A 26689-nucleotide genomic window follows, 5' to 3' on the forward strand; every position below is an offset into this window, starting at 1 on the left:
GCTCTTACTAGCAACATGCCTTTTTAATCAGCCTTCCTGGGGTCTGCATTTGATTACAGCATTTGTGTTCTATTTTGATTCTTTTGTACTGTGCCCTGTGGTGTTAGCTTGAAAGGTGTTATTTATAAAATGAAATTCTATTGTATTGCCACTTGGATTCAAAGAGGACATATAATATTAATGCAGAATGTATTTAATAATATCTTGAATCTATTAAATCAATTTCTTCATGAGAACACAGAATGGGGGGGGGGGCAAGTTGGTTAGTAACCAGGTAATAAGATTTAAGAATTACCTGAACTTTCCTTCACAAGCACTTGTGAAAGCCGACACAAGGATTATTCTCTTAACGTCAGGGTTTCCAGAAGGAGGAGACTACCTTTCCTCAGCCAGCCCAGTACGGTGTGCACCTGTTTAAACATTCAATTGTGAAGGCCAAACATTTTCCTAGGCCTCAGATGCAAATTTTTTAACTAAGGAAACCATGAGACTAAACATGGATATGACTTTTTTTTACAACCTAGGAAGATTTAGGGAAAGAAGGAAATATAATCACTTGTTTCCAAGGAGCTACTTGGAAGATTTGTTTTTTTAAAAAAAAGGGGGTGGGGGGAAATTTCCTATGTTCCCGACTCCTCTTGAAAGCAGGCTAGGAAAATCCAAGTGACACCAAGACGTAGGCATAGTTTTCAGGGTAACATGTTTAGAATAATGTTCTCACCTAGCATAAGTACAGGTTTCTTTATGCCTGTTGGGTCTCTATAGTCAAATGTTTATGAATTAGATTGATGAAGGAGTCCCCAACTTCTCTTCACTTCTAATTTTATTTTTTTTAAAGATCTTATTTATTTATTTGAGAAAGAGGGAGAGAGGAGGAGAGAGGAGGAGGGAGGGAGAGAGTGCATGCACACCAGTGGGGGTGGAGGGGTAGGGGGAGAGAGAAGCAGGCTCCCATTGAGCAAGAAACCCAACTAGGGCTCTGTCTCAGGACTCTGAGATCATGACCTGAGCCAAAAGCAGATGCTTAACCAACTGAGCCACCCAGGTGCCCCTTTTTCACTTCTAATTTTAATGCACCCCCAACACCGAAACATTATATCATGGTACCACACACAGCTTGCTTATCACAAGTGTTGCTGCACACACACACACACACACACACACACACACACACCGTTCTTCCCTTATGCTTTTCCCCCCAGTTGGTACAACTGAAATCATCAATGGCTAAGCTGCTGTTTGAACAGGGAACAAGGAAGGATCCAGTATGGAGGACACTTTAGGGCACTATATCCTTTTCTACATGCACTGGGTTTCTTTAGGGATGAATGAGATAATAGTTCTGAATGGTTCTGAAAATGCTCTAAATTCTTTGCAGTGAAGGTGGGATACAAATGCACAATATTGTTAACATGATAGTTCAGACCCTTTTTTTGGGTTCTTCAAATCCAGATATGAGAAAAATTGACAGATGAATGAATCTGCACCCATCTGGGAATAAATTATATACCCTCATTCATAAATGACACCCCAAACATTTGGAGCTAGGATGTGTTAGGAAATAGACATCTCAACCTTGAATGCATCAAATTATAAGCTACTTACATAAAAATATTATGTTATTCACCTCTGTATCTATCCAGATTCGACCATATTGGTTTGCATTATGTAAGTATTACACTAATATACCTTGAATTGAACTGAAAAATAAGATCATAGAATTTGAGAGCTGAAAGTAGCTAGAAATCGAATAAGACCAGTAAACTCATTTGGCAGATGATAAAACTGATGCCCAGATAAATTAACTTATCCAAGTGCAATATTTTCAATGTTATGTCTTTGGAGGAGTTGTTAAAGATCTGCCACTGAATATATCACTCAGTCAATTAAAACAAAATGGATGTTCCTTTGTCAAATAAGAAGTACTCTTAGTTCAACTAAATCTGAAATCTTCTAATTTAACCAGGGAGGCTGAAACCCAAAGTAACAAAGTAAACTTCATTAAATGGCCATAGACCATAAGTATGCTAGAAATGCCAACTAACTAGTGTTGCCTGTTTTAATACTGTGCCTATCCCCTAATCTGTTGTCATATTTCTCAGGTAAAATCAAGGCTGTACAAACAAAAAGGTTAGTGTCAAATCTTTGAAGTTATGTGGGATTCATGAAGGTGCAATTCAAAAATGATATTATTTTTATCTATTATTTCGGTCTACTATTAAGCCATATTGTAGCCTGTAACCCAAATTTAAATTCTAGATTTTGGGGAATAAAATAGGACAAGATACCTTATCCTTTGTTAAATTAAAAAAAAAAAAGCAGCCCTATAGTGAGAGAGGCAATTTCCCTTTGGTGGGAGTTACTTGTATAGTATTTGCAGAAACAAGTTTGTTTGACTCTTGGATCAGTTGTCTGGTTAAATTAGTACCACAACCATAAAGCCAGTCAAACTATCCTTTTGACTGATTTGATTTCTTTCTTTTCTTTTTTTTTTGGAACAGTTTTATTTTTTTTTCCTTTCTTTTACCTTAAATCAATCAAAACATTTAAATTATTAATTAGAAGGTAAATAATTTGCAGTCAGGGTTATTTCAATCATCTCCTAAAAACTTCAGCAGGGTGACTGGCATACAACAGATGCCGAATAAAATTTCAATTGTTGGAGAGTAGTAATCTAGGAAATCTCCAATGAGCTACTTTGCATTTTTCCAAAGCTCCTAGCACACTGGAAATCCCTGAAGGTCAAAGAGAACAGAACTTGGAGCAAAAGGAGCAAACAATAGCAGCAGGCTTGGTGCTTCTAACGAGTTAGAAGAACAGTGCCGGACATTGTTGTTTGTGTATTACCAAAACTGGATTCCAGAAACATAATCGGGCTTTCAAAGATCAAGCTCAAGTTATTAACTTGGTATCTCAGCCTCCACGTCCTTGCTCTACCTTGCTAAGGCATCCTAGGTTCCATTCTTTCCCAACAAGTACTCAGGAGTATCGCTGGACTGTATTAGTGTTTGCCTTTATCCTGGTATTGTCAAGGGAGTCCTACATTTTAAATTTTCTCTTCTATTATCTCCATAATTTGTGAAGTCATGTCTGGACTTCTGGGTTGGAATATTATATGCATTCATTTACTGTGATTCAATAAGCATCTACTGTGTGTGAGATACTAGGAAAATAAATAGAAATAAGGCTTTCTTCCTGCCTTCAAAGAACTAAGGAATTCACAATGAAGTGGCTACTTCCCATATATAGCATATATGTTCCTGCTTTTAAGCTTTTGTTCTTCCCTTAGTTGGAGTGTCCTATTGTTATTCTTTCATTGATCTAATTGCTTTACTTATCTTGTTCTACCTCCACATAAATCATTTTGTAGTTTTTGTGGTCCACATTAACTCTCCTTTTGTTTTGACCATCTAGCTAGAGTTGACACCGTTACCTACCCAATATCCATTCCCCCAATTCTTCCTACTTACAGACCCTTATTTTGTTCAGAATGGAACGTGCCCAGTCCTGCATGATGAATTATGATACTTCTGAACAAATTATGACAAATCTGACTCTGATTTCCTTGCCTCCCTAGCAACCAAGGATGGCTTTGGGACCAGGTTCTACTCAGAAAGATCTCTGTGGCAATCTGCCGGCCTCTGAGAAAGCTTTTTCTTTTTTGATAAAGGTAGGGGTAAAAAGCGATCCTTTGCTACCTCCTTTCTTCCTTCTTCTTCTTCTTCTTTTTTTTTTATTTTAAATTCCAGTTAGTTGACACAGTTTCAAGGTGTTCAATATAGTGATTCAACACTTCCTTACACCTGATATTCCCCTCTTCCTTCTTTGAACATAGACATGATGCTTGGAGTTGCAGCAACTATTTTGTGATCCTAAAGCAACAAGCATGAACAAAAGGCAAAGAGAACCTCAGAGATGTTGGCCTTGACTTTATCACACACCAGCAACTCCCTACCTCTGGACTTGCTGTTTTGTGAGAAACACAAACCCCTATTTGTTTAAACCACTCAGGTCAAGATTTCTGCTACTGAACACTTTTCTAACCAAGAAATAACTTTCATAATTTAAATTATCTTAACTACTCTTCCTAACTAGATGACAAACATTGGTTACATTCTTGGCATTTAATAAATACTCATTTGCTTCACATCTCGATTATATATACTAGACATTCAATACATGTAATGAAATTCTCATTCTGAAAGCAAAGGGGAAAATTGTACTAAGATATGAAAAGACAAACCAGGTCAAGAATGAAAAAAAAAATCGAGTCTAAAATAAGAAGTTCAATGAGAGGAATTTGTTACAGCCTAGTTCAGTTATTCATATAATAAAAGACATTTTTAAAGATTTTCCAAAATTCATAGAAATGTATTTTAAGTAAGAAATAAAACATTAGAATATGCCCCAAAGGGATGGATGTTTTAAAGAAGAGATCATATAAACAAGATTTCTATTAAATACAAAGAAGACAATGCAATGGCGTTTCAGCTATATTAAAACTCAGTGAGGAACCAGCACTTGTTAAATATCACTTGTAAAAAGACACTTTCTCTGTCCCTTAGATAGCATGACTGTGACTCACCCAAATGCTCAAGTCCTTAGCATGCTAATTAGCTTCCAAAATCTTTCACCTGAGGTTTAACCCATGCATGAGGAAATTGTTAGAGCATTTGCTTTTGGAGAAGACTACTAAAGCTGGGACAGGAGCTATTTGCAAGCCTTCCAAATATTACAAGTAATGGGGAACCATTCAGAGAAATAAGTAGCTTTGGGTCGTTTTAGGTTAGTGACCTTAAATATAAGGTGTGATTTAATCAGAAGCCAGAGTAATCATAGCAGGAGGTGGGGAAAAAGACTCAGAGCTGCCTGGAGTTAGGGAGGACTTTGGTGGCCGCTTTCAGCTTGAGCTCAAACTGCAGTGTTTTGTCAGAGCCTCCACAAACAAAGGGCTGCATTATGTAACACATCTTGTATTCCTTTGTGAACTATTCCACAACAAAGTTTCATTAGTTCCCCCCTCCCCAACCCCAGACATTTGACCACTTCCAGGCTGCAACTTGTCCAGAAGGGAAACTTTCTACCTCACATAAAAATTTAAATTGCAAAAAACTGACATTTTTTTCCAGGAATCTAATGAAATTAATTTGAACTTTATACTGACTAGGAAAATACTTCTTAAGCTAGGTGGAGAAAATTAATCTCATTTGAAGAATTTCCCAATAATTCAGCAACAGTTGGAAGTAACTGTCAAACTCTTTTTCCATCTACCATTTTCTGGTAGTGTTACTCTGTTGATTGTACCATCTCAGAGTGTCACTTTTCAATACAGCATTTTATAGGCAAAATTGGAAGACTGTTACATTGATGATGCATAGCAATACATTCTCATAAATAGTATCTTTTTTCAAAATAAAATTTATTTTTTGTGCCTGTTATGAGGATGTTTGTTCTAAGATTAAACACAGCCCTATGCTATTGTATTTAGCTTTGGTATATAAAAATCTATTTTTTAGCAGTGTGATTTTAAAAATTAATTACTAACTTAAGATTTTTCCATTATATAATATTATTTTGGTCAGCTGTAAAAACAATTTAGCTGCTGAATAGATTTTCCCTTTTAAAATTTCAAGTGTTGATTTAATGTTTGTCTCTTAGACCCCTATAAAAGTGACTAAAGTTTACTGAGGAATACTGCATAGAACATGTCTATTGGTCTGAAAGTCTGGGTTATATACTATATAGTTAAAGCTTAGATGGGAACTTCCAACTACCAAGTAGTATAAAAAATTAGGGTTTGAATCTCAGCAGGTGACACTTTTCCTTCTGACTTGGTCTTAATGGATGTAAGACTCCATCACTTGTGGGCAGAACATGAGACTGAAGTGTTGAATAGTGCTTATTAAGAACCACTTTGGGGCGCCTGGGTGGCTCAGTCAGTTAAGGGTCTGACTTTGGCTCAGGTCACGATTCCTAGGGTCCTGAGATTGAGCCCCACATTTGGCTCCCTCAGGCCCTTTCCCTGCTCTCTCTCTCTCTCTCTCTCAAATACATAAAGTCTTTAAAAAGAAAAAACAACCAACTTCATGGGAGCTGGAAATCAAGACAAGTCATAGGTCGGATACATGGATTTTCATTTTGCTGGCTTTTTTTCACTCAAAACCCATCACTCTCAGAATCAGGATTATGTCTTGTAAATTGGGTAACCATATCTCCCAGTTTACTCAGAATAATTCTAGTTCCAACTGTCCAAGCACAATTATTAATACAGGTCACTTTTACTCTCAAAAGTGTCCCAGTTTGGATGATAAATTATGGGGCTATCTACATATAAGCTTTAAGGAAAGTTATTTATAGCACCATTTGCAGTGATAATCACTCTCTGTAGGGCAAATTAAAGTAATCACTATTGGTTAACTTCTGTAAAGAGAGAAATAAACTGAAAGCTTATTACTTTAATCCCAATGATTTAACTAGAGAGATTTCGCCATCTAAAAGTTTACATAAATGAGAGTAATTTTGGAAAATCATATTTCAATGAATTATTTAGGATTCGTAATTTTAGGTAGTACTGGCTTTTTTGTTAGCCCTATTCCAAACAAGAAAGCTTATTTCCCCTTAAAATTTATTATAATGAAAAAAGCACAAGATCTGAAATGAAATTCTTTGTATCTTGGATGTGAAACCTAATTCAACTATTTGCTCAATTGGCAAATTCAAATAATCTCTGTGAACATCATTATTATTAACCCCTTCTAAACTGTCCTTAAGGACAGTTTAGAAACCAGAAGTGAAAGAGCTATAAATACTGTAAAAAAAAAAGGGGGGACATATTTTCAATATAGTTACTCTTTTTTTAAATAATAAAAACAGCTTTTCCCTTTGACAATTTCTAGGACACTTGTATGAATGAAGAAAAACTGCTAAAAGCAGCTAAGACTGAGCCACAGGTGAGAGGGCAGGGGTCTCTCTTTAGACTCTCTGCTGACAGTTTCATCACATTTCTGGGCAAGCCCTGTACATGGACATTGATGGCCCACAAATATCAAAGGAGAAAAGACTAAGGACCTTGTGTATTGAGGCCAGAGAACGAAAGGCTGAGCTTTAAAGCACGGGACTCTGGTCAAATATTTTATTCGTAGTTTCTGACAGAGATAATCTTGCTTCAAAAGAAAAGGGAAACATGGCAGTAAGAGGAGCTAGATGAGAAGGGCTATAGTTCCTGGAGCAGAAAGATATTCTTTTTACTCACCACATTTTTCTAAGACATTCCTGGATCCCTGTAGATACACTCTTCTATCTTCTTGATGTTCTGCCTTTTCTTCTCTGAAATTCTAGATTCTCTGTCTCAGAAAAATACCCAGGTGTTCTGACTTAATTCCTTTAATCTACCTGATGTCAAAAATTATATGGGAAGTGTTTTTAGTTTTTCATCGACTTGAATGTAACAAATGATTTCATTTAAAACAAAATAAAGCAAAACAAAACAAACAAAAACTCTGAGTTTCCACCACCTTGCCATTGTTTAAAAGACATTTCCTTAGAGTTTTTAGTAATTGTGGGAAGAGTTTGGATAAATTATTCTTCATCGCAATAATTAGACAGGTAAATACCCTAAAAGGAGAGATAATACTGGAATGCAGGGCGTTTTGGTATGTTTAAATTGACTCCTCTGAGATTGGAGCTCTTTACCTATTTTGAGGCCTCCAAGATATTTCGGTTTGTACAAGGTTCTATCAATTAACCCTCTACCCAATCATTCTCAATTTTAAATATGCTCTGCGTGAAAAGGTGTAGAACAAAAAGAAGAGTGAATGGCAAGAGACTGCAGAGAGGAAAAGGTATCCTGGGCTGAAAAAGAGAGCTAGATATCTTCCCCCATCCTTTGGAGAAAAAAATCTCTCACACATTCTATTAGAAGTTCATTTGTGTTTAACAAGACCCTCTTTTAAAATGCAAATCTCTCTGGTGAACCCGTAAACCTCTTTCACACCTTATTGCTAATTACTTTGATGTTCTAGAATATGATCAACACTTAACTGATATTGACAATCCAGGAATGAACAAATAGCTCAGAGTGGAAAAGGGACATTTTGGTGGAGTGGAACTGGAGGTGGGATTTCATTTGTGAGCACCCTGATGTTTCGTAGTTTTCATCTAGGACAGTGGTGGTAGCTGCAGTACCACAAAAGGACCGTTTTTTCTTGATTGCCAATGTCTGGCTGAGATCAGAACAGGTTGGAAAACTGCAAACTTTAGGTTTTAAATACTTAGCCTGAGCAAGTTAATTGAGTTTAGGCTTTCTTGGAAATCTTTCTAGCTAATTCTCATTACCTCCCAAACTTGGCAACCTTGGATTCTAAGACTCTTCTGGTTCAATCTACCAGGTTTGAAGCTTACTAGGTAAATGAATTCCAAAAATAAGTGAATGTGGGCCAGTCCTTTTTCATTGTTTGACTAGTCATTTACTTCTTTGGAGATTATGGTATCCAATCCTAGACATACTGTAAGCAATTCCAGGATATAAGATATATTATTTCTAGATCTGATTTAGTAAAAGGGTACTTGCCTTGTTATCAAAAGGCTGCAAAATTCGAATTAGACTACAAGTGACTTAAACTACAAGTCCTTGGCTAAGCAAAAATTCAAGGAAAAAAATTTTATGACATCATTAATCATCTCTCCATTTGTATGAAAAATAAACATGCTAAAATCTTCACTGTTAAGAAAAGGGGTCATCTTTCCCGCCAAAATGGCTATTTTTAGTTTTCATGTGGTTGGATACATTTGTAAATGATTACATAAAAACATATGGTTGGAACATGCTTATTCCTTTATGAGTATTCCTCTTTTGAGGCTGCCGAATTTTCTTAGTTGTTCCATGTGCTTTTTTGTTGTGCTGGTGGCTTCTTGTTCTAAATAATCTTCTATCTATTCTATGGCTAATGAAATGAATTCTAATAAGGAAAAAAAAGAAACCCTCTAATGAAAATCCCCTTCTTTATAGATGTGAGCTGGGAAATGTACAGGGTATCACTGGGGGACAACAAACATGTTGCATATTCTTAGTTGATCCCTTTGCCGTTTATTCGCCTGCATGCATTTTGAAAAGCACTGAAGCAATAGTGGGAGAGAGACTCTTTGTGTGGCCAATTTCGGTTACCTATAAAGTACTAGACAAGTTTGTCTTATTATTAAACATAAATATTTGTCTTATTATTAAACATAAATATAGACACACTTTTATGTTCCATCAGGTAAGTGGGTCCCCACTTTAAGGTATCTCAGCCAGAAGGAGGAGTGTAAAGTCCCAGAGGTATTAAAATTTCACACACCCTGAACTTGGAGTTTTGTTACATGATTCTCAGTTGACCGTTAAGTATGACAATCAACTATGGAATTGGTACAGTTGAAGTATAGTTCTTACAAATAGAAGAGGATTATAAGACAATTGAGGATCTTTCCAACTATTTTATCTGATTTTTACTTTACATTTTGCCTTTACCTTCCCTTATAACACTCCTCTTTTCCCTATATATTTTCACTCCCATACCTTCCCAATTCTGCTTGACACCGAGACTGCCAGTCTGGGCACATGATGTGTTATCTATAAACATGTTTCATGTGTGCTGAATGCATGAAAAACCACCTGGGTAAATATTATGAAGTAAACAATAGGAAACTTTTAATTAGGCAAATCAATAAATCTATAGTTTGGAGGGACATCCATGATAATAACAAAATGATTAATAATTCCAAGGAAATTTAGGAAGGATATAATCTAGAAGGTTAACAATGAGGAATTCCAGAATTGGAAAAGAAAAAAATATATACAGCTCAAAACAATTGAAAGCACTTGCGGAAGAAAGCTACTATATTGTTTATTAAGACATTAAATGGAAAGACTGAAATTAGAATGCTAGTTGGTATTATTCTATCCAAGCAGAAAGTTTTTTCTTATTGTTCTGACTCTGGAGAGAACAAATTCTCCAAAGCCACAAAGAACAGAATAGGAGAAATGTTTGGAATTTAAGAGTAGCAGTAGGTAAAAATGCTGGATGTTCACGGTAAGTCAGTTTGGTTTGTGTGGTAGCCAGCTTCCAAGATGAGCACCTCCCCCCCGCCCCGCCCATTATCCCTGTCTCCTGGCATTCACACCCTTTCATAGTCCTGCCTACATGGGCCTGTGTGAACAATATAATGTGGTGAGAGTGGTGCTATGTGACTCTCAACGCTGGGTCAGAAAAGCCATTACTGCACCTTTTTAGTCCTTTGTATCACTCACTCTGGAGTGGCCAACCCCTATGTCATGAGGACACGCAAGCAGCCCTATAGAAAGGTTTATGTGGCAAGCGACTGAGTCCAACAGTCAACACTGACTTATGAGCCTTGTAAGTGAGCCACCATGGATCCTCTAACTCCAGTCAAGTCTTCAGATGACTGCAACCCCTGTTGACATCTTGCCTGCAACATCATGAAAGTTTTGAAACCAGAACCACTTCACTAAGCTGTTTCTGAATTCCTGATATTGGGAGATCCCTGAGAGATAATATATGCTTATTGCTTGAACCCATTAGATTTTGAGATAATTTTTTTTTTTTGGTAGCAATAGACAACTAATAGAGTGATTATGGCTTCCCCCACTCCCACCCCTGAGGTGTACAGAATTGAATTAATCATAATCCTTGGCACATGATGCATACTCATTACTGGTCCATGCTTGGCCTACTTTAATTCATATAGTTGGCTATTTTTTAAATGAATTAAGAAACACTAGCAAACTAAGACCCTAAAAGAAGAGCTAGAAGCTTTATAATAATCTATATCTATCCATATAGTTTACCCCATCTTATACATATATTTTTAAAGATTTTATTTATTTATTCATGAGAAACACAGAGAGCGAGGCAGAGACATAGGCAGAGGGAGAAGCAGGCTCCCTGTGGAGAGCTTGGTGTGGGACTCGATCCCGGGACCTGGAATCACACCCTGAGTTAAAGGCAGATGCTCAACCACTGAGCCACCCAGGCATCCCCCTATCTTATATTCTTGCCTCTCCCACCTAAGATAACCATTATCCTGATTCTTATGTTTACTATTTATTTGTTTTCCTTTTCATATAGTTTTATCTATCTATAGGTATGCCTAAATTTATGTTTGTGTATAAACATATATGTATATATAGTATGTATTTAATATGTATACATTTTGATTGCTTTAAACTTTATAAAATGCTATTATGCTGCAGATAATGTTTTGAAATTTAATTATTTTTACTAATGTTATATTGTTAAGGTTTATCCACATTGTTGCATATAACTGCAGGTCATTTTATGTCTAATTATTGATGTTGCTAAGGTAGTCAGTAAAACGGAAAAATAAGACTAATAAGCCCTTACATCACAGAATTATGTAGTTGTGGGTTGGCAGGATAAAGCATATTTAGGATACAATTTTTAAAAATTAATCAAAAAAAATAAATAAAAATTAATCAGCTCTAGACATAAAAAAAAACAGAAAATTAATTTAGAAGGTAAAAAATTCTTTCCTTATGGATATTAGCATACTTTAATACTGTATACACATTCATTTTAAATATAATACAGTTTATCATACACACACACAAACTATGGCTTCTACAGATGTTTGTTGAAATGAGTATTATAAGGTTCAAAGACCTATGAAAATATAGTAAGGGTTGCCTATATAAAAATAAAATGCTAGTGTTCTGAAGGACTCATTGCTAGAGACTATGTTGGTGAGTGAATACCAAAGATTATCTATTTTTCTTTAATAATTCATATAATAATTTGTTTTTTTTTAATTTTTATTTATTTATGATAGTCACAGAGAGAGAGAGAGGCAGAGACACAGGCGGAGGGAGGAGCAGGCTCCATGCACCGGGAGCCTGATGTGGGATTCGATCCCGGGTCTCCAGGATCGCGCCCTGGGCCAAAGGCAGGCGCCAAACCGCTGCGCCACCCAGGGATCCCTCATATAATAATTTGTATGTAAAAATATTTATGTACAGGAATTTTCTTTACTACCTATTGTTCTCAAACACACATTATCAAAGAATTTTTAAATATGATTACTTAATGTCTACCTCAAATATTTATGAATATAAGTTAAAGTATTACTGATAAATCTAATTAATTATATGTCCAAATGGTGAGGGTCTCTTAACCTCACCTCTTAGCTTCTTCCCACTCAAAGAGCATATTCCCTGAGAGATATGACTTGACAGCACTCTCCAGAAACTAGCCTCCTTTGATAATTCCAGAAACATCTATATTTGTTTCAGTCAAATATTTTCTGGTATCTTTCTGGTTGACATCAGTTTAGAATAGATAGTATTGTTGAATGTCAAAATTATTTTATTTTAATATTATTATTAGTACTCTTGCATCTCCCCCACCATCACCTCCAAACCAGTGTCTCATAGGAGGATACTGACTCATGGAGATTTAATGTCTCCTTAAGCTAAACAGACTTCCAGTACAAGTAGACTTTTGTTATAGAGTAGTCAAATTAACTTTATCCATTAAATCAGGATCCATTTAGCCATTTGGCTTTACCCATTAGACACAAACACTTTTCTCTGACTTGATACAATTGCAAAAAATGTGTGTGAAAAGTATCTACAAAGCAAGAGATATTTCATTCTCAGTTTTTTACTAAACAAAGATATAGCTTTAAGGAATAGAAGGAAGAGAAAAATTGATGAAATAGAACCTTCAAACTATGGCATAAAATCCAAAGCATGGAGCAAGATTGAAAAGAATGCAGAGGATTAGTAGAATTACTGAAGGTGATCAGAAGTGCTGATAGAGGAGAGTCACCTTTATTTCCTTAAGATCCTTTATTAAAAAACATAGGGCATAACATTTTAAGAATACGTTTTTCTCAAATTTCTCAGCTTTCTAAAAATCTCTACACAAGAAAGATGGATTATTTGAAAAACACGTGAGTGGGAGGATGATAGGAGCCCATGGGCCAAAAAGGGGGCTACTCCAGCTAGCTGTTCCTTGATGCCTTTTCTCAGTAGTCTTCTGGTAGATTGAAGAAATTTGGAAACTTTTCATATGGGAAAACAAGTGGAAGCCCTGGTTTAAAGATAGTGAAAGAAGTATCTTTTCTTCCTTGTACTAGGGTTTGTATTTGGTAAAGGAAAAATGTACTTCCTTCTAATGAAAACTTCTTCCTAATGAACACTCCACTGGGAATGCTTGCAAATCATCAAGGCACAAGGCACTAGGCAGTGGCAATGGGAAAGAGAGACCAAGTTTAAGATTTGCTTTGGAGGTCGATGTGGTAAAAAGTGATATTGCACAATAAGCCAAAAAATAGAAAAATCTTTTTTTTTCTCGTCTCTTGTATAATGGGGTTTGTTGACTTTTCCACTGCAAATGTAAAAAAAAAAAAAAGCCCCAAAGTTTCATTTATTCTCCTGTAATGACACCAATCTAATTTGTTATTAAATTTCCACTCAAATGTTCTATTTTATTTAGTGATAAGGATTTGATCTCCTAAACTTTCCCAGAAAGTTTGTATGGAAGTCAGTTGTTAAGGACATTCCTAGGGGAACCTGCAAAATATTGCAAGATAAATTACCTCGGTACATTATGAAGATTAAGTAGGAGGGAAGGTTTGAGTTACCTTTGGAAAGGAAAAGAAAATATTTAGAATTTTGGCTGGAGTTGCTAGTCAATCACTGATGGAAAGGAACTGAGTTGAGATAGTTTTACACTTTCCAAGAAGGGAAGACTTCTACATTTTTCCTCTTGGGAATAAAGGTAAGAGTTTTATCACGGAGAGAAAGCCAGGGAAGAATGTTCATCACCTCTGCCTCCTACCCTACCACCATAAACCCACTCATCCCCACACACCCTTCCTTTTCTTCTTCCTTCCAACTCCACAGCTTTTCCTTTGGTGATTCAAAGATAAAAGACCTCACAATAAGACATAGGTGACAACTGGGAAGTCTCAGAAGTCTAAAGTTGAGGTTTGGGCAGCCTGGGTGGCTCAGTGGTTTAGCTCCTGCCTTCAGCCCAGGGCGTGATCCTGGAGTCCCGGGATCGAGTCCCACATCAGGCTCCCTGCATGGAGCCTGCTTCTCCCTCTGCCTGTCTCTGCCTGTGTCTCTGTCTTTCTCTCTCTGTGTGTCTCTCATGAATAAATAAATAAAATCTTTAAAAAAATAAATAAAGTTGAGGTTTAGCTTCCAGAAAACACTTTTGGCAACTTATTTAGGTTGGGCGAATGAAGGAAACATGATAGGAAAAGCATGGGTTTAGGATCAGAAAGGCACGAATTCGAAGCCAAACTCTACTACTTACTACCAGTGTGACCATGAGCAAATTAGCCAACCTGTTTAAACTTCAGTTTAGTCATCTCTAAAATGATGATTACCTACGGAATCTGTGTTACATATACCATGCAGGTACTTGGTCAGTACTCAAGACTTTTCTAGTAGCTCTCTAAACTGGATTTGGAGTAAGGAGCTAGTAAACAGGACATTTATGTGAAAGAAAGGAAAGATACTTAATCCTGAGAGCGCTTACTGTCTTTAACAATCATTTGATGATTGACCAGATGGTACTTTGCTGACATCTCTTCATTTGCTAATTGATAAAATGTTAGGAGTGGAAGAAAAAAGATTAATTTCTAACTTCCATCACTTGTAAAAAACTAAAGATCAGAACTAAGAAATAGAAGACAATAATAGATTATTTTTAAGGTTAATCTTTCAGAGATTTTTCACAAACATATGGTGTTTAGTGTTCTCACATTATAGAACATATTCTCTACTTTGATATGGTTGTCTACCACAAGAAGAAAAAGTTTATTAAATGTAAATTTTAACTAAATTTTGTGTGATGTTTTGACTAGTTGTTTTACTATACTATAGAGTTTGCCTTGACCTTCCTTCCATTATTGTCTTAGCACCCCAGTTAATAAAAAAAATTATCAAGGGACCTATTAATTAACATAATTAGTATTTATTACTTATTTTGTACTAGATATTGTACTTATTACACTATTAATATTTTAATATCATTAAGAGCTATAAATATATTATGTATAATAATAGGAATTGTTCATTGAATGCTTATTGTGTGCCACATTTCACTAAGCATTTTGTATACATTTTCACTTAATACTTTCAAAGACCTAATGAGCAGTATATAAATGAAGAGAAATGATCATTTTTTTTATTAAAGGAAAACTCACCATATCTAATGTTTCAAGCTCTGATAGAAGAGAATGGTTATATCTTAAATTTAGAAAGTGTCATTCATAAAAATGTATTACTAACTACTTTACTAACTTGTGCTATATGCAGTAATAATCTTACATTACACAACACTGAAAGGCTGCTCCTAAAAGATAGCATTTGATAAATTGTACACAAGAAATCCATTAGAATAACAGCTTAATAGAGGGACAAAATTCCATCTGAAATACAGAGAGAATTTAGAAAAACTAAACACTTAACTTAAGCTTAACTAGAATTTGTCCCAATCTGTTTCAGAGTTCATAAATATAATAGGCAGAGATCATTGACATTGTCAGGGGATTATCATTAAGTTTCAACCCAAAGGCATCAAGCTGAAGTAATGCAGACATAGAAAGTAATGCCTCCTAAAATAAAAGTAAAGCAAATATCATGATTTATTCCAGCTCCTACTCCTTTGACTAACCAGCAGGCTCAGAAATTAAATATTTAAAGATTAAAAAATAATACAACTTTAAGCAGTTGGCCAATATGTTACTAAATAAAAGAATCCTCATTACATCTGAGGTGTCTCACAGTTCAAAAATTTAACCTATACTGATCCATTGCCTATTCCCTCCGATAATATAAGAACTTGATTATCTCATAGTTTAATCTGGCAGAGGAATCAAAGAAAATATTATTTCATTGTTACTTTACATTAGGGTAAGTAAAACAATATAAAATTTATGGAAAACCTGATGTGTGTGTGTATGTGGTGGGGGAACAGGGGCTGTGTGTGTTCACCACAATGCTTTTACAAGTAGCTCTCTTGCTGACTGAATAAAAAATGTTATCATCCAATCACATGCGTCTCCATGAAGTTAGTAACGTTCAAGTGAAATTTATAAAATAAAGAAGATAAATAGACTACACAATTTCTAGTTCTTGAGTAGCCGATTATACACAAAAGGACTATTAAAAGTGAAAGGGTTAAAAAAAGTGAAAGGGTTAGGAGAAAATCTTCTGAGCTCATTTAATAAGCGAATGTGCAATTCCATGAGATTCTTTTCTAAAGAAACCACTAACAACTCTGTAGATCTACAAAATCTACAAGAGTACACAATGGAATTGAGCCCCTGCTTTGTGATTCATGGGTATACTTCAGCAGGATGTACTTCCTCCTTTAAAGGCTCATATAGGTGAGTAAGCTGACAAAGTCTACAGAGAAAGAAATTCCACATGTGTCATAGGGATAAAATGTATTTGATCTCAAGTTCTATATACATATAAAAAAATGAATGAATTCTAACTCAAACCTTAATGAATTCAGTACTGTTGGTGGTTTTTATTTTTTTTTCTGTCTCCAGAATATAACTTACATTTTTTTTTAACTTACATTTTTTTAACTCTAAATTAACACTAGGTAAAAGATAAACAAAAGTAAATTTACACTAAGTAGATTGTATATTTCACAAATCTTTTTTTCAACTTAAATTTTTATTTTTTTCTCAAATCTTTTATAAAAACACATAAGCTAAATGAGATAATGTCTAAATGCCAGTTGAAGATTTCCTTTTTTTTTTAAGATTTTATTTATTCATGAGAGACATAGAGAGAGAGAGAGAGAGACAGAGACACAGGGAGAGGGAGAAGCAGGCTCCATGCAGGGAGCCCGACGTGGGACTCAATCCCGGAACCCCAGGATCACGCTCTGGGCTAAAGCGGCGCTAAACCGCTGACCCACCCAGGCTGCCCTGAAGATTTCCTTTTGCAGGTAGCAATAACAACAACAATACTAATACAGTAATAATGAATAACTGACTAGACACCAGGAATCATGTACTTTGCTGAGAGTTTTACATTATTAATAGATTAATAAATCAATCAATGCTTTTGAGAACCTACTCCAGACTAGGCACCGTACAAAATATGTCACACACACACACACAAAAGATAGAAGCATTTTTAATTATATAAGAGAGCTATAAAATATAATGGATAAAAGTTTCACAGGGGATTTTTGGTAAAACTGAATAGGTCTTTTCATGTTTCTCTGTTTGAATCCCTCCAAATATCTCTATGTCTGCTTTTAAAAAGAAAAAAAAACTGTAATAATCTTGAAAAAAATTGTTCACAAAGAAAACTGCCACTCATATAAAAGCAATGATGGTTAACTTTTTAAGACACACAATATTGTCTACTATTTCTGAAAAATCATTGACAGGTAGCCATAAAAACCTAAATAATAACTGAAAATATTCTCCAGAGATCAATAGGCCCAGAAGAATTCTTATAATATGCATTGGCCTTCAGCCACATTTTTTAATGTCATGTACTTTGATTCATCAAAAACTTCTGATCCCTAGATTCAGTATTTATTTACAGAAATATCTGGAGCGTGTGCCTACAAATGCATATTCCTATGAAACCGAGAAAAGAAGAAGAAAGCATGAGAAAGTATTCTGATGTCCTTCCTTTAGTTTTTCTTCTTTTTCTTCTTACTATTCTGAGGCCTGCTGCCTATTTCTAATAGGCTGCATCTTTCATTAGACCCAAAATACAGGTCTCTTTATTTAGGACTTGGACATAAACATCAGTTGCTCAGTTGTTATTTTCATGATCATTTTAAGTTATTTGAACCATAAATGCTTTAATTCCCTGAATATCCCAAAGCTGTCTAAGTACAAATATACTCCCACCACATTCCTCTGTGCTAACATAGTAATGCAGTTGAAGTTAAGTTTCATTAAAATATATGAGGGAAATTGGTACATCATTAACATTTAAAAATTAAACAATATACAAGATAGTCACAGGACATAAGATACAGTCAGGTCTTCAGAACTTCTGACGCATCATTTGAGAACGTCATTTATCATTTTGATAAAGCTGAGGTCAAGTTTCTAAAAATGCAACTTGTTAAAAGCAGGAATAAATGAATGAGGTATGAGTCAGCTCATTTGACGGAAAGGGTAAAAAAAAATACTTCAAAAGCATACCACATGACTTGGTAAATATTCAGTGTATCAAAATGTAGTTGCCATCTGGCGTTGATAGACTGGGCTAGAATATGTGTTAAAAAAAACAAGAAAGGAAATAACTCAGCCAGGTTAACGTGCTCTTGTCTACATTTCATAATTCAGGTACTAAGTGCTTTAATAAATATTCACTACAAAAGAAAGGCTGCATTACAAGTCAGACTTGGACAATGTTTGTTAAAGATATTCACAGATTTGCTGGGGTGGGTGGAGAAGAGTAAAATCAGACAAGACCTGATGACACCTATAGAAGCTGAAAACAAAAAAGTGTTTTAGGTAAAGCAGAATTCTCGAGTATGATGATCCTGCCAAAATACCAGCTTCACAGTTCAACACAGGGAAGTGGTAAGCCTGCATTTGGAGGAAAAAAACCTGAAATCTTGTTTATTGTCAGTTTTGAATATTCAATTATTCTTTTCTTTGACTATGACTATTTTAAAGTTTAAAGTAAACCAGGGAATAAACAAAACTAATGGCTGGATAGTAGAAAGAAGGAAAAATTTGAAAACCCTGACATTCTCTGAAGTTTTTAAGCTAGAGTTTGCTATTGACTTTGCAGTATGTGATCAAACAAAAAGTAAAACAAAACAAAGCAAAACAAAACAAAAAACTACACATGAGCAGTGAAAACTTGCCTGTAGTGGCAATGCCCATCCAAAGCCCTGTTTGGGGTTTGTTACTAGATACCTCTTTCCTTAACCCTGAACATTCCCTGGGTTTCCATATCTTGACAATTCCTGTTCTATCCACATCTCTTGGGATCCAGGTAGTAGGCAGAAAATAACAGTTTTCACATAGCTTTGCAGGTCAGTTAAAACAGGGATCAGGAAAATTGTTAGCAAAATGGATGAAATGCTTCAGGAGAAAATTGATTAGGGTCAAGCGCTGTTTGTTGGTTTGCTTTAAGGAGGTAAAATATATATAAAGCAAAATTCACAGAGTTTAAAGTATACAACACAGAATTTTGATAAATGTATACACCTGTAGAATCACCATCATAACAGAAATATGGGAAGTTTCTTTGTGCCCACCTCCAGTCAATTCCCATCTCTCATAAACAACCAATATTCTGTTTTTTATCACCATAGATTAATTTTGCCTTCGTATAAATAAAATAATACAATGCGTAGTTTTTTGGGTCTGGGCTTCTTTCGCCCAACATGTTTCTGAAATCCATCCATATTGTTGTCTGTATTATAGTCTATTTTGTTTGACTATTTAGTATTCTTTTCCATGAATATACCACAATTTGTTATATCAATTTTCTACACTTGGATGTTTCAATTTTTAGACAGTTATAAATAAAGTTACTAGAGATATTCTTGTATAAGTCTTTTTGAAAGCACAGTTTTCATTTCCTTTTGTTACATAATCAGGAACACAATATCCAAATCATAGGGTAGGTTTATGTGTTACATTTTATAAGATTATTGGAAAACCCAGTTTTCCATATTGGAATATTCCCCCCCCCTAGCAAATGTCCTAAGAATGCCAAGTATTCTATATCCTTGTCAACACTTTAATGTGTCAGTCTTTTTTATTTAGTCATTCTGGTAAGCATGAACTATAATCTTGCTGTGGTTTTGATCTGAATTTCCCTGATTTTTAATGACACTAAGTACCTTTATTTATGAGTTTACTGCCATGCTTAGATCTTCTCTTGTGAAGTGCCCATTTAGGTCATTTGCTGATTTTTAAATTTTGTCTATTTGTTATTGAAGTGTAGGCATCCCTTACATATCTAGACATAAGTCTTTTGTTGATATATTTTACAAATATTTTCACCCAGTTTATTGATTACCTTTTCATTTTCTTAACACTGTGTTTTGATAACCAGAGTTTTTAATTTGGATAAAACGTGACTTATTTTTTTTCTTTTATGTTTAGGGATTACTGTGTCCTATAAACAATTTTTACCTACCCCAAGTTGACGAGATTTTGCCTCTATGCATCATTCTAGAAGCATTATAAGCTTAGTTCTTGCAGGTTTAGTACATATCAAATTAACTATAGTGTGTAGTGTGAGACAGAGGCCAAGGTTTAATTTTTTCCTATATATACATGCAGTTGGTCAATCAAGTACCATTTGTTGAAAAGATTTTCCTTCAATTAAATTATGTTGTCACCTTTGTTGATATCAATTGATTACATATTTAGAGCTGATACCTGAACCCTCTCTATTCCATTATAATGACCAGGAGAAATAATATTAATCCTATACAAATTCTTTAAGAAAATATAGTAGAAGAAAAAACTTCCCAAATTGTTTTAATCTAAAGTGTTTTCTCCTACTAGATTTTCTTAAAGAATTTGTGAGGATTAGTATTTCATCCTTTGATGTTTCATATAATTCTCCACTGAAACTATCTAGGCCTGGGGTTGTCTTTTTAGGAGTTTTTTGGTAACAAATTAAATTTCTTTAATAAATATAGTATGATTCAGATTTTTTATGTTTCTTGTGTCACTTTTGGCAAGTTTTTCAAGGAACCTACCTATTTCATTGAAGTTGCTGAAATTATTGGCATAGTGTTTTCATAATATTCCCTTGTTATCTATTCCTTCAGTATCTGTGTAATATGTAATGCTATCTATCCCCTTTCATTACTGATATTGGTAATTTGTATCTTTTCTTCTTGATCATTTTTGCTAGATGCTTACCAGTTTTAATTATCTTTTCAAAGAATAAAGTTTTGCCTTTGTAAATATATTGTTTGTTGTCCATTTCTTGAATTTTTGCCTTTATTATTTATTTTATTCTACTACTTTAGAGTTTAATGCAATATTATATATATATACTTTAATGCAATTATATATGTATATTTACTTAACTAAAGTAGAAATCTATGTTGTTGATTTTAAACCTTTCTTCTCTCTTCTGTTTAAGAATAAAAACTCTAGATGTCTACTATGCCCTCCTTTAACCCATACTAAATTTTCAATATAACTTAACTTAAAATGTTTTATAATTTCTCTCATGACTTTATCAATGTAAGTATTTAGAACTTACTTACTCAATATCCAAATGGTCTTTTCTAGACACTTTATTGTTTTTTATTTGTAACTTAATTGCATTCTGATCAGGGAACAAATTATGTAGTATCTCAATCTTTTGAAAAATGATTGAAAGTCATTTGATGGCCCAGATTGTCTAGCTCAATAAAAGTTCCATGTGTAGAGAATGTACACATAAGGAATGTATATCTTTGTGTATCTTGTAAATGTACAAAACAATGCATATTTTGCAAGTGGGAATAATTTCTGTAAATATCAAGGTGTTTAAGGTATTTTTAATATCTTATATATCTTTTTAAATTTTCTATCTACTTATTTAATCAAGTACTGGGAGAAGAACGTTAACATCTCCAATTGTTATTTTGGAGTAATTGTTATTACTCCATTTCTGTATTTCTGACATTTTCTGATATATGCTTATTATGTCTTCATGATAATTTAACACATTTCATTACAATGTATCTCTCTTTACCTTGAATAATACTTCTTGTGTTGAAGTTTACTCTAATATTAATGTAGCCGATTGCAGCTTTCATATGTGTACTGTTTGTATTGTATATATCTCCACATTCTCGTACTCTCAAGACATTTATATCTTTACACATTAAGTGCATTCTTTCTGGACAGTATATAGTTGAATTTTACTTTTTAAATTCAATCACAGTCTCTGCCTTTTAATTTTAGTGTTTAGAGCATTTACATTGAATGAAATTATTGCTATGGTTTGAGTTTAGATTTTCCATCTCATCACTTGCTTTTTCTTTCTCTCTCTCTCTCTTTTTTTAAAGACTTTATTTATTCATGAGAGACACAGAAAGGCAGAGACATAGGCAGGGGGAGAAGCAGGCTCTGTGGGGAGCCCGATGTGAGACTTGATCCCAGGACCTCGGGATCAGGACCTGAGCCAAAGGCAGACCCTCAAACACTGACCCACCCAGGTGCCTCTTTTCTTTTCTTTTCTTTTCTTTTCTTTTCTTTTCTTTTCTTTTCTTTTCTTTTCTTTTCTTTCTTTTCTTTTTTTCTTTCTTTTCCTTTTTCCCTTTCCTTTCTTTTCTTTCTTTTCTTTTCTTCTTTTCTTTTCTTCTCTTTCTCTTTCTCTCTCTCTTTTTTTGTTCATTTTCCCCCCTTTTTAATGGGTTAAATTGGTAATTTAATATTCTGTTCAAAATCCACTATTGGCTTGTTAGCTGTAGATCTTTGTATTAGTTTTTAGCAGTTGTTCGAGGGATTATAATATGCTTCTTTATCACTGTGTACTCAGAACTATCATCATATCACTTCTGGTAAACATGTGAGTCTTACAAGAGTATAACGAGCACCAGTCTGTCTTTGTAGTATTTTCTTATATATTTTAAATCTACAGATATTATAGACCCATGATAAAATGTTATAATGTATGCATTAAATGGTCATTTAAGAAATTAATAGAATAAAAAAGGATGTTATTTTACATGTACCTAGATTGACAATATTTAGTGCTTTTCATTCTTTTAAAAAAAACTGTTCCCATCTGATTCAGTTTCCCTTCAGCCTGAAGAACTTCCTTTCACATTTCTTATAATAGTTCTGCTAACACCAAGTTTGGTTTATATGGAAATACTTTACCTTTTTGTTATTGGAATATATCTTCGCTATATATAGAATTCTGAGTTGACAATATAAATCATTTTTTAAAATGGCATTCCATTGTTTTTAGCCTTCATCATTTATGATGAGGAATCAGTCGACATTTACTTAATTGTTCCTCTATAGGCAATCTGTTCCCCATATTCCTTTCAAGATTTTTCTTTTTATCTTTGGCTTATAGAAGTCTGAAAACAATATCTGCATGTGATTTTTCTTGCACATTTTTGCTTTTTCATCAAATTTCAGACATTTGCAACTATCATTTTTTACATCATTTTTGTCCCATTCTCTCTTCTGCCATCTCCAATCTGCTATTAAGCCTTTTCAATGAATTATTTTTATTTCAATTCTTGTACTTTAACCCTTTGGTTCTTTTTAAGTAATTTCATTCATTTTATATTCTACTGAAACATTCCAAGAATATTAGACTCTTTGATATCATTCTGTAGATCTTTGACAACACATTTTTTTAGTCTTTTTTCTTTCTGTTCTTTAACAATTTCCATTGATCTGTATTCAAATTTATTGACCTTTCTTCTGTCATCTTCAATATGTTACTAAACTCCTCTAATTATTTTGTTTGTGTCAGACATTATACCCTAACTTTTTGATTCTTTTTAATAACTTCCATTTCTCTGCTTATTTTCTCATCTGTTCCTTCATGTTCAAAATCATATTTTCCTTTAAGCCATGAATATATTTATAACTTTTGCTTTATAGCCTTTGCCTGCTAAATTAAACATCTGAATAATCTAGGGATTTGTTTCTATTAACTGTTTTTTTTTTTTTAATTTTTGAGTTAGAGATTACATTCTCCTGTTTCCATGTCCAGTCATTATTTAGTTGCATTTGGGTCTTGTGTATGATATGTTGTAGGAGACTCTGTGTTCTGTTATCTTTCCCTAAGTAATGTATTTTTATTCTAGCAAAAATTAAATTACTGGTTGACCACTTTGACATTCTGGTGGCTTAGTTTTATGCCTTGTTAGAGCCTTGCAATGCTGCAATTTGTCCTTTGTTCTTGAACTAATTTCTTAGTCCTGGGTAATCATCTATATTCCTAAGGCATGGCCCTTCTGGATTTTAAGTAAAGCCTTAGATATTTACCAATTTTTTCTAACGTAGTAAAACTCAAACTCCTAGTTTTGTCTTCCCTTCATCAGATATATTTGCTCAGCTCTTTCAGCATTCTAGCTGTTCTTTTTCGGCAGGTTCTTATAGTTTCCCCACTACATGCACAGTTTACAAATCAACCAAGACTCTCCTTAGAGTTTATTTGCAGATTTATAGGTAACCTCCCTCTGTGGGTCCATTCTTTCCAAGATTTCCTCCCTCAATTTCACTTACTTTGCCAACTCCAAACTCAAACTTCTGACACCTCAAACCAATAAGATTGTAACCTTGCTTCTCAAATTCTAACTGCCCCACACCATACAAACTGGGAAGTTCCTTGAAGGAAAAGCTGTGATAAATGTGGATTCCACCCACAACAGTTTACTTCAGATTTTGTCTGCTGTTGATCCTACTCTGATGCCTTCACATAATTGCTTGTTTTTAACTGCAACTTAGTTGTTTTTTAAAAAATAATAACCAGAGTTTGGTATTGCTATCTGAGGAAATCTTTGTCCTGGGATAGTACAAGTTACTCCTCTATTACCAAAATCAGAACTATCAAAAGAACTGTTTTCTATGGTAGAGAGTATTTAGAAGTTGATTTGGAAAATTGCATTAAAATCAGTGTCAAGGGATCCCTGGGTGGCGCAGCGGTTTGGCGCCTGCCTTTGGTCCAGGGCGCGATCCTGGAGACCCGGGATCGAATCCCACGTCGGGCTCCCGGTGCATGGAGCCTGCTTCTCCCTCTGCCTGTGTCTCTGCCTCTCTCTCTTACTGTGTGCCTATCATAAATAAAAAAATAATAATAATAATAAAGTATATTTAAAAAAAAATCAGTGTCAAGAGGATTTCTTTTTCTAATTAGACCGCTTTTTCCTTTTGAGAAATGCTATTAAATTTTTTTTAAAGAAAATCATTCACAGTGCCTAGGAAAATGATAGGTATTCCACTTACTAAGAATGGCCAACGAATATCTTTATAGTTAAATTCAACAGAATAATCTAGATGAGTGAAATGAAATAGAGTTACAAGTGAAGAAAATCACCTTAAGGAATATGCTTGGGAGATTAATGGTATGTGATATTTCTGATTATGACAGAGAATCTGAAAATGTGGTATAGCTATCCAGGGAAAATTGGTAACTCCATCCTCACCATTTTTAAAGCCTTATTCTAAGACAGGCATTTGCTAAGTAATTTGTATAGATGAACTTAAAAAGTAGCCCAGGTAGTCAGACTCCAAATTAAATTCCAACCATTTCTTCTTATTGCCTATTTGGAATCAAGATCAAACTCATTCATAACACTCATCACAAGTTCTGACGATATGTATCTCCTATTAATATTCTTCCCATATCCTACGTTAGCAACTTGCTTCCTCTGTCATGCAAACTTGCTCTCCATCCTTCCTGTAAGATTCTTGCTCATTTCATGAAGCAGCAGTAAAATAGAGATCTCAGATTGAAGCAGTGAAGGCTGAGAAATACCTCTGGAATCAATGAACCTGAAACAGCTTGTCTAGTTCTGTTCACCTCTCTTGTCCTTTAGAATTAGTTTGAAATTAATCTCTTCTAGAGAGCCTCCACTGTTTAGCTTGGAACCACATCTACCACTCCAGCTGACCAACTACCCTGGCAAACTGATACAACAGGCAATTATTAATTATTTAATTTTATGTTTCAACACTATTCAAGGTACTGTGTGGAAAACAAATGAAGAACAAGACAAGGTCCTTAGTTTCGAGCACATTACACTTTGGTTACAAATATTTTACCCATTACCTACAGTGTAAATTTCATCCAACTTATCTCATCAGTCTCTACATATACATATATTCCAATATGCTGTTTTACTTTTCTTCCTTCTATGTAACGATTTCATGCAAGCTACACATTTCAAGAACCTCGCTGACTTCCTATTGGTACCCAACACTTTAACCCTCAGAACTGAGGGCCAAGTGGAGCCATGTGACTCCTATCAGGTCCCTCTGCTGCAACTAGTCCTTGCTGCCTCATCCAACCTTCCTCACTCAGCTTGTAATCAACTTAACTTTTAAAGTCTTTGTACACATTAGGTAATATTTGTCCTCTGTACTCCCAGGGGACTGTGGTCACTGCCCAGCTAGGAAGCCCTACCCTTCATTATTCAGCAACAGCTTGAAGAGTATTCTAATTCTAACCTTCCGCCCTCTGACGGACCAGCTGCATCAAAGGCTGTGTTCCCTTGTTTGTTTGTTTTTTTCCCTGAAGCAGAATCAGGATTTCAAACTGAGTCATCTATTAGAAAAGGACGGATTCTGGGTCCAAATTTTCAAAATGTGTCTCTTCTGTGAACCACAGCAAATCTAAACTGGATGATGCCTTATGTTGGAGTCAGAACTCATGTGGTCCTCTTGTCTCTGCCCCTCTGGATCCCTGCATGCTGTTCAAGGGAAGTTGCTGGCTTTTGAACTGACGGCTTGGAAATGAAGGCATTTTTCTTTTAGGGAGAATAGTCCTTCAGTGATTCAAACAACGAGCTTTGTGATCAAAATAATTCATAAAGGAAAAGATTTATGAAGTGACTTCACTAGCACACAATGCATTTTTTAAACTTTGTTTTTAAAATAAATCTGTCAGTACACAAGCCAAGACAACACATCTGAATGCAATATCAGTGGACACACCCTGAATCCCTTCTTT

At 34.7% G+C, this 26689-nt stretch overlaps 1 protein-coding gene across 48 annotated transcripts in view; it reads right to left on the bottom strand.

Moving 5' to 3' along the window:
* Positions 1 to 26689, bottom strand: part of ZBTB20 (zinc finger and BTB domain containing 20) — a 753858-nt gene that overhangs the window by 287554 nt on the left and 439615 nt on the right. For 6 of the 48 annotated variants that reach the window (XM_072723935.1, XM_072723737.1, XM_072723952.1 and 3 more), the window contains one exon: positions 296 to 410. The exons of the other annotated variants lie outside the window; for them this stretch is intronic. The gene's annotated coding sequence lies outside the window, so the exon portion shown is untranslated. The remainder of the gene's footprint in view (positions 1 to 295; positions 411 to 26689) is intronic. 48 annotated transcript variants of the gene reach the window in all.

Source organism: Vulpes vulpes, chromosome 1 (genome assembly GCF_048418805.1).
Source record: "Vulpes vulpes isolate BD-2025 chromosome 1, VulVul3, whole genome shotgun sequence".
Classification (NCBI taxonomy): Eukaryota; Metazoa; Chordata; class Mammalia; order Carnivora; family Canidae; genus Vulpes; species Vulpes vulpes.